The sequence below is a fragment of the Macrotis lagotis genome, chromosome X (genome assembly GCF_037893015.1).
Source record: "Macrotis lagotis isolate mMagLag1 chromosome X, bilby.v1.9.chrom.fasta, whole genome shotgun sequence".
In the NCBI taxonomy this organism is placed as follows: Eukaryota; Metazoa; Chordata; class Mammalia; order Peramelemorphia; family Peramelidae; genus Macrotis; species Macrotis lagotis.
In genome coordinates, this window is record NC_133666.1 from 467,194,937 (window position 1) to 467,210,725 (window position 15,789).

The 15,789-nt window shown below is 35.5% G+C and overlaps 1 protein-coding gene across 10 annotated transcripts in view; it reads left to right on the forward strand.

Moving 5' to 3' along the window:
- ANKRD12 (ankyrin repeat domain 12) overlaps positions 1 to 15,789 on the forward strand; it is a 202,872-nt gene that overhangs the window by 8,719 nt on the left and 178,364 nt on the right. Inside the window, exon 1 of one of the 10 annotated variants that reach the window (XM_074201599.1) lies at positions 5,335 to 9,091. The exons of the other annotated variants lie outside the window; for them this stretch is intronic. The gene's annotated coding sequence lies outside the window, so the exon portion shown is untranslated. Of the gene's footprint in view, positions 1 to 5,334; positions 9,092 to 15,789 lie in introns of those variants that run through there. 10 annotated transcript variants of the gene reach the window in all.

A 15,789-nucleotide genomic window follows, 5' to 3' on the forward strand; every position in this document is an offset into this window, starting at 1 on the left:
GGAATACTATACGTATTTCCCACTCCTTATATGTGTACCACCCAAATGCTCAGAGCCCACCTCTTTCTTTGCCTCACCACACTCTCTTACTTGGTCACCTCTCCTACCTTGGATTTAATTATCCCTATCTAGGTTACCCAGGTTTCTAACCTCAGAATCATCTTCAACTCTTCACTCTGATTCATTCCACATATTCAGTCAGTTGCCAAATTTTGCTGTGTAACACATTCTCTGGTACTGTTTTCCTAACTCCATTTCCCCTGCCTGGATAGGTCTGTCTGAGAATGGCTCCTCCTCTCTTCGGAGTTTTAAAAGATCCTTGAGGAACAAAAGGCTGGTTTTCTAATCCTACAGCTACAGACCCTCAGTAGCATATTTTCCTTTTGATTATCTGTTAATATCCATTAACTAACCAGACAATTAGCTTTTTGAAAGGAATATTTTAATAGGTGCTTAATAAATGCCTTATTGACTGAAGATTGTATAGCAGGAACCATTGCTATAATTCATCCCCTCAAAAGTCTGTAACACTAGCTCTCACTAGAATATACAGTCCAAGACAAACTGGACTTTATATTAGAATACATGTGGTTAAAAAAAAAATTACAGCTCCTAGAAGTTCTTTGTTCAGAGTCTTTGAGATGTTCCTGTGAGTCATGAAGTAGCTTCCTGCTGGACTTCTTGTAGGATTCTGAAGCTATTTGTTCTTGTTGCTGCTGTCCCCAAGCATGCTTTCAAAATACCAGTGAAAAATTCAAATTATCTGACCTTCCAAAATTTATCAAGTTGTGCTTTGTGAGGAGGGGAGTCATGTTGGAGAGACAGAGACTACTCCTTCCTCCTCCCCTCAAGTAATTCCTACTCAGGGGCTTGCCTGGAACTAACTACTCTTTACTCTAAATTGTTTGACAAGAAAATTAAATTGAATTCTAAATCGAACTTGTAATTTATAATACTCACAGAGCATATACTAGTATAATGTTTTTGATTGAGTTAAAAGATTTTTTTTTCACCTGATAAAGGTGAAATCTTGTTAGAATAAGTGGGGTAGAATAAGTGGGGTAGAATCTTGTCAGTATAAGTCAGTTGGAATGGTTATCTATACAACATGTTACCTATTTTTCCCACTCAAACGACTCTGCCTTAGACTATTGTAATGGCATCCTGATCTCCTTGCTTCAGGTCTCTTCCTTCTCTAGTCCTTCTTCCACAAAATTGCCTTTCATGTTTCTAAACTTGGTTTCTGACCATGTCATTTTCTCTACTCAATAAACTGTAGGGATTCCTACTTATTTCTAGGATCAAATACATACTTCCCTGGTTGACCCATAAAGTCTATGATAACCAGGTTTTACTGTACATTTTTTGGCTTTATTATGCATCACTTCTCATCTCATACTTTGACATCTAAACAAACTAGTCTTTTAGCTGTTTATCGAATGGGACACTCCCTCTCCTGTCTCCTTGTCTTTGCAACTGGTTGCCTAACATGCCTAGCATTCCTTTTTCACTTCTACCTCTTTAAATCCCAGATCAAGTGTTACCTTATACATGAGATCTGTTTTGATATCCTAGCTAATATCTTTTATCTTTGAAGTCAGGGCCTTGTTTGTTTGTTTGTTTTTTGTTTTTTGTTTGTTTTTTGGCTAGTTAATGGGGTTAAGTGGCTTGCCCAAGGACACACAACTAGGTAACCAAGGCCACACAACTAGGTAATTATTAAGTGTCTGAGGCCGGATTTGAACTCTGGTACTCCTGACTCCAGGGCCAGTACTCTATCCACTGAGCCACCTAGCTGCCCCAGGGTCTTTTATTTTTATCTTAATATCTATACATAGTATCTGTCACATAGTAGGAACCTAATGAATAGTTAGTGATACTAAGTAGATATTTATGCTTAATGGTAAACTGATCTGAGAAATGTGAATGTCTTTTTTTCTATTATCTTTTCTGGGCATTTGGTTGGAAAGTTTTATTTCTCTTCAAAGGATTTGCTTATATTAGCTGTCAGTTGAGAAAGTAACCTGAGGAACCATCTCTGGACCGTTCTGGTCTCTTTTCTTTAGATCTGTGTCCCCTGCTTCCCATAGGAAGGACAAACTGGAAGGCTACTAGAAATCTCTTTCTGCAGGTATCCAGGAGTGGGCAGGTGCAAAAGAACCCTTAATTTTATCACAAATTCTTTGCAGTCCCCAAGACTTGGAACCAGCTGTTAAATAAATAAAACTTCTTTTTAAGCTCTCCCTTGGCCACCTACCTTTCTTGATTTTCTTTGCCTGTACATGTTAGGACCCCTCCCTCTGTTCTGAGAGTCTTAGATGCCTGTACTTCAGAGACCTTTTGCTCTAACTTGCTAATACCTCAGGCATGTATCTTTACACACCTCCCCTTCAATTTTAGTGATCCTTCGATTACTTTCCTTGCAGGCTAGTTATTCAAGTTGAATGGATGATCTATAATTTCAGGCTAGGTTCCTTAATTTCTAACTTTTATTCAGTTAACACACTTGATATGAGAGCAGATAACAGCTGAATGTACTACTGAAGAATCATTCAGGTGGTGGTTGGGGGGAGGTCAGGAGAGCATGGAAAGAAGTTCGGGGTCTATTGGAATAAAATGTAAGGCCATCTCCATCTCCCCTGGATACTTTTCTTTTCCTTGACTACCAGGTACTAGTTTCTACTAGTTTCTACCCTATTTGTTTGATTGATCTGTGCTGGCTCCTTGTCTCCTACCCCCTTCACATGAGTTTCCTCAGAGTGCTCAGTCTTAAATAGATCTCAAGTTCTCATGTTCTTCTACAGAGAGCCTTTCCCAATCTTTCTTAATTCTAATGCCTTTCCTCTTGATTATCTCCTATTTATCTTGTATATAGCTTATTTTACAAAGAGTCCCATGTTGTCTCCCATATTAGAAGGCAGGGATGATCTTTTTTCCCTTTTTTTGTATCCTCTGCCTTTAGCATAGACTGGCTCACAGTACTTATTTAATAAATGCTTTAGGCAAATCACTTAACCCTAATTGCCTCACATCCAGCATCATCTCCATTCCTCTTGATTCATATCTGGCCAGTGGACCCAGATGGCTCTGGAGGAGAAAATGAGATTGGTGTTTTAGCACAGCAACCCCTCGCTCAAATCCAGTTTATATGCTTGTGATGGCATCACCTCCCTTGATGTCATGATCTTCTTTGAAAATGGACAAACATTATTGATAGAGTAATATCTCCAATTAAGTTTTCTATCCCTTCCACCAAATTCCACAAATTTCTGGTTGGCACCAGCATCCTAATCACCTTAGGTTCATAATCTTAGAAAGATCTTTGACTTTTCCCCTTCCTCACTGATAGGTCCAATCAAATCTTGATGATTTTACCTGCAAAATATCGCTAACATCTATTATTATCTTGTCTGTACTCACACTGTCACTGCTGACAGTTCAACTTCTCATCACTATTCAACTAGACTGTTGTGATTAGCCTTAATTCTTCCTAGGGCATTAATCTGTTCCCATTGTCTTTAAGATAAATAAAACTTCTTAGCCTAGCATTTTTGAGCCCCCTTACTTACAGTCTGACTCCTTATTAACTTTTTAGCCTTAGATCATTTAAAAAAAATTTTTTTCCTATGCTGTAGTTTAACTGGACTCTTAGTTGTTCCCCAACTCAGTGTGCTATTTCTTGCCTCTGTTAATGCAGATTGCTTCTTTATCAACATATCCAATTCTCATCTCTGTCCTGAGTCCCAAATCTGCAACTCTTAATTGCCTGTGGAACATCTCTACTTGGGTGACCCACAGGCATCTCAAACTTATCACTTGCAAAATGGAACTCATTAACTTTCTTCCCAATTTTACCCTTCTCATTAACCTCCCTAGTTCTGTGAAATACACTATGTTCCTAAGTAGGCACTCCATTTTGTAACCCTAGGAGTCATTCTCAGCTTTTCAACTCCCACTGTCCTTCCATAGCTAGTGAGCTGCTAAATTGTTTTGATTCCTTATCTTCAGAGTCTCTCATCTGACCCTACTCTCTACTTAAGCCATGACCACCTTAGGCCAGGCTCTCAATTCTTCTTATCTGGACTGTTACTGTAGCCTCTTAATTAATCTCTTCAAATCCAGTCTCCTCATAAATTTAGAGACTTTTCAGTACTTTTAGGATAAAATAAAAATCAACTGCTCAGCAATTCACAGCCCTTTACAATCTGTGCCAGCCTAACAAAAAAAAATTTTTTAATTGTTTTTATTTAACAAGTTTCTCTCCCATTCCCTACTGGAAAAACAAAAACATTTTGAACAAACATATGTCAAGCAAAACAGATTCCTATATCAATGCTGGCCATATCCTCATGACTTTATATTTATTTTATTTTTAAAAATATTTTCATTTTTCAAACATGTTGTTTTCACTATGGTTTTCACCATTCATTTTTTTTTTGCAAGGCTTTGAGTTTTAAATTTTTTTTCCTTCCTGCCCCTGACAGAAAGCAATCTAACATGGGCTCTACGTGTGTGATTAGATTTATATTAATTAATTAATTATATTATATTATATTATAATATATTAATTAATATATTAATAGATTTATATTATCCTATTGTGAAAGAAGAATCAAATCCAAGAGTCAGGAAAAGAACATTAGAGAAAAAAGTGACTTATGTGTTTGTTTTATACAAGTCTTATATTTATATAGCTAGGATTATGTTGTATTCTTCCCAACCTACCCCAGAAGGTAAGCTTCCAAAGGGCACACTGAACTGTCTCGTTTTTTTTGGTATCCTCTTAGCCTAGTGTAGATGCTTGATAAACACTTATTGATTAACTCACACAAGCCATCCCTCTTGTCTTTAATTCATTCCTTGCTTATTTTAGACTTTTATCTATCTCCTCAAAGTCTCACTTCCTTCCTCCATGGAAGTCTTTATTTCAAAACCACCATCTACAAATAACAACAATAGCTAGCATTTGTATAGTACGTACTATGTGCCAGGCGGTGTGCTAAGTGATTTGCAAATCTTGTTTGACCCTCAAAATCCTGGATGATAAGTACATTCCTATTTCAAAGCTGAGGAAACTGAGACAAACAACAGTTAAGTGACTTGTCCAGGGTCATACTATATGGGATAAAAATCTACTTAAAAAAATACAGAGACTCCTGAACAAAACAGAAAGTTTATTTTGGCTTTTTCTCGAGAAAAGGGCACACTCCCAAGTCTCACAAAGGTAGTGAAGACCAAGGAGCTGACCCAAATTGACAATCAAGCAAGATTATATGGCCTAGCAAGACCCCCCCCCCCCCCCCCCCCCCCCGTCCCTTCTTCCAACCTGATTGGTTAAGGTTTTCAGAGTTAAAATCTTTATGTGAAAAATCTACCTGGTAACAAAGAAAAGAATAAAATGTTAGAATATTTACCTCACCATCCAGATGGTGAGGATAACAGAAGAAGATTTCTTTTAGTTTTTAGTTTTTGCAAGGCAATGGGGGTTAAGTGGCTTGCACAAGGCCACACAGCTAGATCTGAGGCTGAATTTGAACTCAGGTAGTTCTGACTCCAAGGCCAGTGCTCTATCCACTGCGCCACCTAGCCTCCCCAGAAGATATCTAATGACCTTTTATTATCTGTCTAAATGAATTAATGTGAGTATGCAAGGTCTTCTTAGTACTTATCATCAAACAAGAGGAGGCAATCTACTGTTCTCCCAGTCTATTATCAAATAGGTGGCTAACTAAGAATGCAAGGTCTCTTCTCTGGAAGCATTCCACTATTTCCCTCCCTAACAGAATCAGGAAGGTGTCTGACTGGGGATGCAAGTCCTCTCTCCCTCTTTCTTCTAAGAATAGTCTAAGAGTATTAGTCTGTCTTTGTTGTAATGATTTTTAACCCTGAGAGGACTTCACTAGGAATATTAACTATTAAGAGGAATATTCCACGCAATACAATAAATGTCTGGGTTCATATTTGAATGCACTGACATGGATTCAGTTCTGACTTATGACACCATCTAGGTAGATGACCCTGTCAAGTCATGTTAACTCACAGTGCTCTAGGCCAGGTAACTCCCTATGACTCTTTGGAGTTACAGAGAATGTGCCAGTCTATTTGAGTAGAGGGAGATTCCTCACCTGGGAGTTTTTATATACCAATAAAACCACAAGTTCAGTCTTTATCCCTGATCCTCTTCTTATTGTGTAACTTTAATTAATAATGTACTCAAACTTAATAGTTTTATGCTCAGGTAGCATCATTTACTCAAAGCATAAATTAGAGGGAATATTGATGAAAATTCTTTAATTAGCAAGTACCTTGATTAGAAAAGGAGTGAAAAAATTTCAGTGTGTTTCAAATGAGACTATACTTAATAGAGAAAACTTCAATCATTTAATAATAATTTGCAAGAGGTCTCATATGTAAGAAACAGCAAGAATAGGAGGTAGATTCCTTGAGAGCAGGATTATTTCTTTCTATAAATAATAATAAACACACCAGTGTTTGCATATGGGTACTTAATATTTAAAGTTCCTTTCCTGGCTATCAAATATGTTAGAATGTTGAGAAGAAATGTTAGGAGAAGGCCTTGACAATTTAAGGATAGTTAGTATATTACTAAGAATAACATTGGGCTGTCCTGTCCATTGTAGCTGCTTAGGACATGTTGAATTCAGTAGTAACAATAGAAAGTTACTGTGGGTTCTTGGGGTGAATTATGTAATGAAAATAATCTTTAAAGAAGAGTATTTTGTAAGTTGTTTACAAAATGGATTAGAGGCAGTAAGAAGAACCAAATGGGTAGACTTGTAAAGGAATAATTGATCTTTTGAGAACCTAAAGCAGGATGGTATCTATGGAAAAAGAAAAATAGTGAGAATTTTAACATCTACAATAGGAAAGAATTCAAGAGTCAAAGACTGTATAAAGTTAAATTGATCAATTATAGAGTAGAAATTTTGAATTTTTGTTAATTTTACCTACATTATTTAAAGACTGCCCATGGGTATGTCAAAATTATATTAAACAAAGAATAAAATAGATAAATATAGTTGACAGATTATGTTCAGTTTTGGAGGTGGTCTGGTACATACTTTAAATTGAAATAGTCAAATGTATGGTTTCAGATTCTCTTTTTATGAGATTGTGCTGGTTTTATCAAGCTCTAGAATATTTGGAGATCTTCTGGAGGAAATCCAGAACCATTCAAAAGAGTTTGGTCTAAATCTACTGAGAAAGATCAATGGGGGAGGGGGGTGACCTCACAAATCAACTTATTGGCAAAAGATGAAAATAACAATTTTAGATTGACTCACCATTCATATCATATCCTTAAATTGTGGGTTTTCCCTAAGGCTGTCATAGGCTTCCTTATCTTTTTTTCTCTGTAATCTCGTGGGTAATTTTTTGAACTTCCTTGGGCGTAATTATTATCCTTATTTAAAATGATTCCCAGATCTCTTATATATCCAGTGTTAGTCTTTTCTCTGAGCATCAATCCTTGATCATTAATTGCCTATTGGATATTTTAAACTGAATGTCTCAAACACATATCAAGCTCAACATAGCCAAAACAGAACTCACTATCTTTTTCCTCAAACCCACCCCTCTTCCAAACTTTCCTCTTTTTTGCCATTTTTCCAGTCTCCCATGCTTGTAATTTTGGAGTTATCTTTGACTTTTTATTTTAGTTTAATTTAATTTTTATTAATAAACAGTCAATTGGCACATTTTGTTGTTTCTACTCCTGGAGGTTTCATGCATCTGACAGTATTCACACAGCTACTAACTTAAGACTTCATCACCTCTTGCCTATATTATTTTAGTGAACTAAATTGGAAATGGGCTTTTTGCCTTACTTGTTCATCCCCCACACAGCTGCCAAATTGTCTTGAAGCATAGATCTGACATTAGACTCCCCAACTAAGTAAATTCTTTTGCCTATGTTCAAATATGAGTTCAACTAGAATAAAGTCTAGGGTTACATAAATAGTAAGTGTCTGGGGTTGGTTTTTAACTCAGGTTCTCCTGATCTCCCAACTTTAGGGTTGGGGCTTTATCTGCTGTGCCACCTAGCTGCCCTGCCCCCCTTGCTCCCAATCTATCATAATGGACTTAAACTCTCCATGCCCTCAGCCAAATGTACAGTTCAATAAGTTGCAGAGTTGTTAATCATCGATGGTAGAGGGTGTTTTGTGGTGGCCAAGCATTGAAAATCGAGAGGATGTCTATCAATGGGAGAATGACTGAACAAACTATAGTTTAGGATTGCCACGAATATTTTTATGCTATAAGAAATGACAAGTGGGATGATTGAAGAAAAACCTGAAAAAGATTTATATTTACTGATGCAAAGTTAAGTGAGCAGAACAAGGAGAGTGTTGTATCTGTATCAGCAATATTGTACAATAGCGAACTGATTGATTTAGCTATTCTCAGTATCCCAATGATCCAAAACATAAGATTTATGATGAAACATAACAGAAAAAAGAACTGATATTGTTTGAATATAGATTGAAGCTAGCAATTTTGCCTTCCTTTCATCTGTTGAATCTTCATATATAAAATGGATTGCTTTACATAATCACACATATATAATCTATATATTTTCCATCAGATTGCTTGAAATTATGAAGATGAGTCTTCATGATTTTAAGCCCAACACTTGTATCCTCTGTGCTACCTAGCTTCCCCTGATGATGTCTAGTATGCTGTCATAGTGGTCCTTGATAGTGATTCATAGTGATAGTTGATAATATCATTGATAATGATCATGAAATTGAAAGAGTATTGATAATATGCTTACAGGCGAAACAAAGTCTATAGTCTAATGATTGTTTAATATCTTGTACTTGTGTGTATAGCTTTTATACTTTGCAGACTACTTTCATATATTTTCAAAAATATTCAGATAAAATAATGGCTGGCATTATCCTTGTATTGTCAGATGGTGAATAGTGGTTGGATGAGATCACATGACAGCCAGTGACAAAGTCTCTGAACTCTTGGGTCCTCTAGAATCTGTTTTTAAGACTTAAAATCACATCATTTCAGCAAACATATTCATGAAGACATTTATCTGATCCTTAAGAAAAATGATAAGGTGGGTTTAATGGAAGAAACATTGGATTCAAGAAGATCTATATTTGAATCCAGCTGTGGTCTGTGTCTTTTTTGTGTAACATTGAATAAGTTATTTCACTTCTTTCAGCTCTCATTCTATGATTCTACAATTCCTCAAAGGTAGCATTGTGGAGCAATGGAATGAACATTGGATTTTAAATCAGAAGTCCTGAATTTGAATAGTTGCTGTGCTACTTGCTACCTGATCTAGAACAAGTCATTTAATCTGTGTGGACATGTTTCCTCATCGTTATCTTTCCTTCACATGGCAATATATAATTTTTTGACTTATGACGTACCTTACAAAATTGTTGTGAGAATAATATCTATAAAAACTTCTGTAAGCTCAAACTGCAAATTGAGGGGATGCCCCTTAATTGAGGAATGGCTAAACTAGGTGTGGTATATGATTGTGATGGACTGTTACTATGCTTTAAGAAATTGAACTGGTTGATTTTTAGAAAAACATCAAAAGACTATCATTAAATAATAATGAATTATGAATGAAGAGCACATCCAAGAGAACATTGTATACTGTAACAACAATATTGTTTAAAGAACAACTATGAATAACTTAGTCTGATTATTTAAAATACTCGAATCAACTACAAGGGATCTATAAAGGAAGATGCTAATTTCAGAGAAAGTATTATGCTATACTTTAGGGGGTGTGTGTGTGTGTGTATGTATGTACATGCCTGGGTCTGTCTGTGCTTGTTTTCTACTTCAGTCCAAAAGGAAAGGAAACTCTCCAAACTAAAAATGCAACAAAATAAATAAATTTTTTTAAAAAGAACTTTATAAGGCCTAAAGAACTATAGATACAGTTATTATTGTTTTTTAAAAATTTCAACAGTAACAAAGAGCATTAAAAGTAAATATAGAGGGGTGGCTAGGTGGTGTAGTGGATAAAGCACCGGCCCTGGAGTCAGGAGTACCTAGGTTCAAATTCAGTCTCAGACACTTAATAATTACCTAGCTGTGTGGCCTTGGGCAAGCCACTTAACCCCACTGCCTTGCAAAAAAAAAGTAAAATGTAGTTCTTGGTTTTTAAACTTTATATTTTACCATTCAGTTTCTTCTACATAGACAATGATGACTCTGGGGACCAAGAAAAGGGTTTTTTATTGGGAGAGGAAATAAGAGTGAGAAAACATAGAAGGAAAAGAATTTGAAAAGGCAACTCAATGCTCAAGCAAGGCCTTGAAATATTTAGATGTCATTATGTCCATTTTTTGATAGAAAAATGCTCAGAAGAAGATTTTGAATACTTTAGCTTCCCATATAAAACTTTTAAGATAAAAAGAAATAACCTCTTTGAATAACTTTTTAAAGAAAATATTAGCAGGAAAAACAAAGCCTCAAGAAGAGAAAGAAATTTCCATCATTTATCCTCTACTTTTTCCTAATAAAAACAAGTCAAATCAATGAAGTTAGTTTTTACAGAAGTCTTAATTCATTTTACGTTTTATTTATCGAAGTTACATTTCTGTTCTGTGGGCAAACTTTTTATTGCATTAAGGAGAATTCCTACCCATTCTTTCCTGTAGAAAGAAAAAAGGAAGAGAGTTTTTTTATCTTCCTGGCTGATGTAGCTTTGTGTTCAAAATTGGATGTCAGCCATTTATGTTAAGTTGGAGATTTCCAGTATTTAAAAGTCAATGAAATAGACCATCAATGGTTTTCAACTAAAAATGCACTTATGGGCGGCTAGGTGGCATAGTGGATAAAGCACCAGCCCTGGAGTCAGGAGTACCTGGGTTCAAATTTGGTCTCAGACACTTAATAATTACCTAGCTGTGTGGCCTTGGGCAAGCCACTTAACCCCATTTGCCTTGCCAAAAATCTAAAAAACAAAAATACACTCGCTTAATAATAGATGTGTAAAATGATACTTTAAAAACAAAAGGCTGTGTGATATAATTTTTTTGAGATTTTCAGTTGCCTAGTTTTTTAACATTGAATTACTGGCTTCTTTCAGGCTAAGAAGTGTAATGATAAGGGATTGTCTTGCTTTAACTTTGTATAAGGTAAGGGCTTAACAAGAATTTATTGAATTAGAGGAAAAACAGATTTTTCAAGTGGACTTTTCACAGTAAGCTTCTTAAGTTCATGGTCATGAGAGATGGATTTTTTTTTAACAAGTAAAATTATCCCAGTACCAGTTAACCATTGCTTGAATGAGGTAGCAGAGTACATTTGAAAAAGTGCTGATACTGGAGTCCAAAAGTCATGTCCCAACTCTGCTACTTACTGGGTAACCTTGACAATCTTCAACTCCCATCTAGATGGTTGGACTAGATGACCTGAGTTCCCTTCATGCTCTAAATCTAATTCTGTGGCCACATGAATCCAAGTGAATAGCAATAGAACATAGAATAAAGAACTGTTGTTCTGAGAGACTTTTTTTAAACAATAAGCAATGCAAAACGTGGGAATATCAGCCACAAGAATCAGATTTGGAAGGAGATTCCTCTTCTGGAAGCTTTTCCTGTACAACCACTTTCCCCCAATTTGCTGCTAGTGCTTTCTCTCTGAAATCACTTCCCATTGACCATTGATGTCTATTTGAATGTATACATGTACATACACATATCTACATGTTTTATATTTCTAGTTCTTTATATTTCCTTCCTCAGAGTTTCAGATTTTGAGAGGAGGGACTATTTTCAACCATCTTTGTATCCTCAGCACTTATATGGTGCCTGGTACATATAAGTACTATATCAGCACTTATTTATTTATTGATCCATCCATTTGTTTATTTCTTAACTCCTTTTTGTACAAAAAATTACCTCAATACCTAGCTGTGTGGCCTTGGGCAAGCCACTTAACCCCATTTGCCTTGCAAAAACCTAAAAAAAAAAAATTACCTCAATAACATCCTTGACAAGTGGTCATCAATTCAACCTCTGGCATAAAAGAAGATCCCCTGAATGGGGAACCCATTAACTCTTGAAGCAATTTTTTTTTTTGGATAACTTGTAATTGTTAGGAAGTTTCTTCTAATTTCAAGTCTAAATTTTCATCCCCAGGTTCAGGCCAAATAAGAGTTATCTCTGCTTAACAACCCTTAAAGGAATTAGAGACAGCCACCAATAATATCCTTTAGTTTCTCTAGACTAAATATTGGCTAATTCTTTCAACCAATCTAGATAGGGCATGGACATCATCCTGCTTGCTTTCTTTGGACTCTCTTCATTTTATCTATCTCTTTCTAAATTGTGACTCCAGAAAAGGAAAAAAAAACTTTTCTTCATGTGGTCTGATCAAGACAGACTTTTGCTTTAAGGATTACCACATCTTTGAACGCTTTGCTTCTCTAAATGCAGTCTAAAACCATATTAGCTTCTTTGTATTTACGGTATCATATATAGTATTGATTCTGAGTGTAATGTTCCAATAAAACCTTCTTAGACTCATTAGTGAAATCCTCTCAGGATTAAGAAATATTAAGAAAATCAAACCATTATTCTTAGAAGAAAGACCTTGTATTCCAAATGAGACTTGTAACACCACCTGTTTTCTCGATAAGGGTATTTTTACTAACCAGGAGGATAGAAGACTGTTCCTAGAACTTGCATTCCAAGATAAGTTACATTATTTCAATAAAATAGTTATAATCCTGAAGGTTATTCTCACCATCTGGATGGTAAGGTAATATTTTGTGAAAATCTTTCATTCTTTTCTTTGTTGCTGGGGTAGATTTTTGTGAGTAGAATGTAACGCTGAAGACTAACCAGTGAGTTGATAGAGAGAATAGGGAGGAGGAGGGGATCAAGTTAGGCCATATAATCTTGCTTGACTGTAAATTCAGGGGAGCTTCTTGTGAGACTTGGATTGTGCCCTTCTTTCGAGTAAAGCAAATAAAAAACTTTCTTTTGCTCAGATCAATCCCTGGATATTTTGTTTAGTGTATTTTTATCACACACAATTCTTTCCTTGGTTTCTCAAACTGGGTTGGACTTTGTGGGGTTTTTTTTTTTTAGACATTGCCTGCTCTGTAATAGATAAAAGATGATAATAGTTATTTAAACAGAAGTATTGTTACCTACAAATAAACTTTCCCATGCTATTAATATTCCTTATAAGTAGTTAATTCTAAATTTTGAAATGTACTAATTCTTATTAAATGTTAATTTAAGAAAAATCATTTTAGTATACTAGACCATTTCACAAACTATATAAATTTTCTTCCTTTTGGTAGACCTGGATCAATGCTTATTTTAGCCAGTTATCTTTATTTTGTTGGCATCTAGGTGTAGTACAAGTAGATAGATGGGCCTAGAGTTAGAAATACTCAAGTTCAAATGTAGCATCAGACACTAGCAGTCTGATCCAGGGAAGGCACTTACACTCTTGTCTTCTTTGAGTTTTTTTTTTAATTATAAAATGGCAATAATAATAATAGCACCTACCTCACAGGATTATTGTGAGAATTAAATAAGATATTTGCAAAGCACCAAGCACAATTCCTAAACCATACTAGACTCTTCATAATTGTTTACTCCCTTCTGTTCCCTTCCCCTTTGGTCTTTGGCTACCTACCTAACCAGGCACAGATTCCTATCTCACAAATACATTCTATTAATAAAGGGGAAAGCACTATAAAGGATTAAGGGAGGGAAAGGCATTTCCATTTTAGGGCAAGGAAAGTCACTCTCTACTTCATCTTCATATATGAAGATCAAAGGCCTGAAAGAAGAAAAAGACCATTATTGTAGACATTTCATTTGTAATTTTATAAAAGTTCTGCCCTGCTCTACTATGCTATGAGAGCAGCTATAAAGTTGCACTGTTTTTCTAAGGTAAAATGTCTGATGACTAAAGTTTTTGTAGCAAAATGCTTGTAGCTTCAAAAAAAAATTTAATCTAACATCTTTTCATAACTTAGGAAGCTAAAGGAACACACCTTCACAAAATTACATAATTTCAGAGTTGGAAGGGACCTATCCTTGCCCAAGGTCATACAGTCAGTATATGTCAGAGTTGGAACTTGAACCACTTTTTTCCCTGCCCCTTAAACGATCTCAGTTTCCTTTCTACCTTACTTCAGAGAAAGACTTTTAACCAGATTTTCTTATCTAATACAGTTAGTAAATTGTTAGATCAAAAGAATACATTAGGAAAAATTAAAACAGATTAGATGTTTATTATGCTTGGATTTCAGCAAGGGATTTTACAGTCTTTTTTTTTTTCAGACAAGATAGAAAACATGGACTGTAGGATAGCATATAGTTAAGAGGATTTGTAACTGGTTGAATGATCAGATCCAAGTAAGGATTGATCTGTCAACATAGAGCCATTTTGTTTTTTGTTTGTTTCATGAGTTACTATAACCCATGAAAGAATTCATCCTAAAAGCAATCAGTCTATTGATGAAGACCCTCTCATTACTTAGACACTTGATCCTTAAAAACAGTTTGTTGCTCAGAACCTAAAAATAATGATGCAAGAGAAACACTATAAAGGATATCAGCAGAGAGTTATATAACCAAAAAAGGAAGTGGGCTGGTCATGTTTCAGTACCAAAGAACAAAAAGTAGACTGCCCACATACTCTGTTGCTATCCACACCAGTGAATAGGTTTACATTGAGAGATCTAAATCTAGAAATTCATCCCTAAAATTTTTAAATAAAAGCCCAAGAGTGGATTTATGAAAGAGTAATTTAGGTAAAGGGTTACATAGGATGAGAGGACACTCTCATTACAGTCAGTGCTTCTTGAGGGATTATCCACATTAATGAGGTTATTTTCATTTAATTACTAAAGTAAATCTGAAGTGTTGTCAATAGTGAAGTTGTGGCCAAGGAATGTATTTGTTTCTTTCTCCTCAATATTTTCCATTATATGAAAATTGAAGCATAGGTAGCATGGGTATCTCTTCTTTGCATTATGCAAATGTAGAGGTGTTAGATCTCACCAGGTTAAATGTAATTTTTTTAAAAAGATACCAGTAAAATTTTTAAAAGACAAAAAAATATCTTTTTTCTTTTTTTATTAAAGATTTTATTTTGAGTTTTACAAATTTCCCCCAATCTTACTTCCCTCCCCCCATGCCCCACAGAAAGCAATTTGTCAGTCTTTACATTGTTTCCATGTTGTACATTGATCCAAATTGAGTGTGATGAGAGAGAAATCATGTCCTTAAGGAAGAAACAAAAAGTATAAGATAACAAGATCAGACAATAAGATGTTTTCCCCCCCCTAAATTAAAGGGAATAGTCCTTCAACTTTGTTCATACTCCATGGCTCTTTATCTGGATACAGATGGTATTCTCCATTGCAGACAGCCCAGAATTGTTCCTGATTTCTGCACTGATGGAATGAGAAATTTCATCAAGGTTGATCAACACCCACCATGTTGCTGTTAGGGTGTACAGTGTTTTTCTGGTTCTGCTCATCTTCACTCAGCATCAGTTCATGCATCCCTCCAGTCTTCCCTGAATTCCCGTCCCTCTGGTTTCTAATAGAACAATAGTGTTCCACAACATACATATACCACAGTTTGCTAAGCCATTCCCCAGTTGAAGGACATTTACTTGATTTTCGATTCTTTGCCACCACAAACAGGGCTGTGAGGAATATTTTTGTACAAGTGATGTTTTTACCCTTTTTCATCATCTCTTCAGGGTATAGACCCAGTAGTGGTATTGCTGGATCAAAGGGTATGCACA